The sequence below is a fragment of the Bidens hawaiensis genome, unplaced genomic scaffold (assembly GCF_021521415.1).
Source record: "Bidens hawaiensis isolate Kalapana, Puna unplaced genomic scaffold, B.hawaiensis_p1.1 tig00028022_1, whole genome shotgun sequence".
NCBI lineage: Eukaryota > Viridiplantae > Streptophyta > Magnoliopsida > Asterales > Asteraceae > Bidens > Bidens hawaiensis.
In genome coordinates, this window is record NW_027494547.1 from 213,302 (window position 1) to 214,870 (window position 1,569).

Consider the following 1,569-nt stretch of genomic DNA (forward strand, 5'->3'; position numbering starts at 1 on the left):
CAAAATCTACCTTTTAATCAGCCATATACACTACCACAAGAACCACCCTTAATCCATACTTCACCAGGTTTTAGGTCGGGCCCGCATTTGTTTGGTGGGCCACGTTATGGCGATAACAACGAGGGTATGAAGAGTATGAAGAGGGATATTCAAGTGGGGGAGATGGAAATCAATTAAGGGTGCAAGGTCAAATGGGTTATGTTCCGCACAACAAATGCAACAATGGGGTGGACCACATGTCAATCAAGCACCATTGCAACAACCACAACCATTGCAACAAGTTCCTCTACAACCTCATTATCAACAACCTCAACAAACAATGCCACCGCCATAATTTCAACAATATCCACCGCCAAGGCCCGTGTATAGGCAAATGGGCCAACCGAGAGTACCATTGGGGGAACCAAGACGGCATGCAAGAAAAATGGTTAGGGGAATTGAAGCTCACTTTCGACCGGTCATCACCAATAACCCATCTCTGATGGTTATCCCTCAAAATCAAAATGGAAGAACATTTGAGGTTAGAACCGATGCACTTCAAAGTTTACCGAAGTATAAGGTTTTAGCAACGGAAGAACCTTACTTTCACTTGGATGAGGTTAAGTTGGTTTTGTTTCAATTTTCATTAGAAGATAAAGCAAAGAGATGGTTTTACACATTGCCTTCCGCATCAATTTATACTTGGGCCGAGATGCAACAGAGATTTTTGGAAGAATTTTATACGGCTCAAAAGACCAATGACGTAAGACGAAGCTTGAGAAGTTTTCAACAAAAATCGGGTGAGATGTTTCATGAAGCATTTGAGCGATTCAATATGATGATCAAGAATTGTCCTCACCATGGTATAGCTCTTTGGGAGTTGTTAAATGTTTTTCATGAGGGGTTGAATACAGAAGATGAGTGGGATTTGATGTCGATTACAAATGGTACATTTGGCACTAACTATGAACAAGATAATTGGGCATTTTTGGAGCAAATGTCGGTCACATCAAAAAGAAAGGCTCAAACCGCAAGTACAAGTCGTGGAAGATATAGGAGTACAAACCACAAATCAAGTAATTGATGTTTGTACTAATTGTAACGAATTGGGTCATGCAACGGATGTGTGTATGGTGGGACAAGAACAAGTGGATAAAGTGGATGCGATTCAAAGTGAAGGGGGAGGTGGTAGAAACTATAACATGAACTCAAACAATTACCACCCCGGGTTGAAAAATCATCCCAATTTTCGTTATGGGAATCCGGCTACTCAATCCAATTCAAATTTTCAAGAGAATCAAGGAAATTATGTTCCACGCCAACAATACAACAATCAAGGCTTTCAAAGTCAATTTCAACAAACAGGAAGTGGGTCTTTGGGTCAAAGTTCTTCAAGTGGGAATGAAGTCATGGATATGCTTAGGATGATACAACAAGACATGCAAAGGAGAAATCAACTTGATGAAGTGCGCATGCAAAAGGATGAAGTCCGTGACAAAACCATTCAATCGTTGACCACTCAAATGGGTCAATTTGCAACCGATGTTGAGAATTTGAAGAAAAACAGCTCGAGCTTAAAGAAGGGGAACA

At 40.8% G+C, this 1,569-nt stretch overlaps 1 pseudogene; it reads right to left on the reverse strand.

Annotated features, from left to right (window-relative positions):
• Positions 1-745: 745 nt before the first annotated feature.
• Positions 746-846, reverse strand: LOC143576184 (small nucleolar RNA R71; annotated as a pseudogene).
• Positions 847-1,569: the final 723 nt, after the last annotated feature.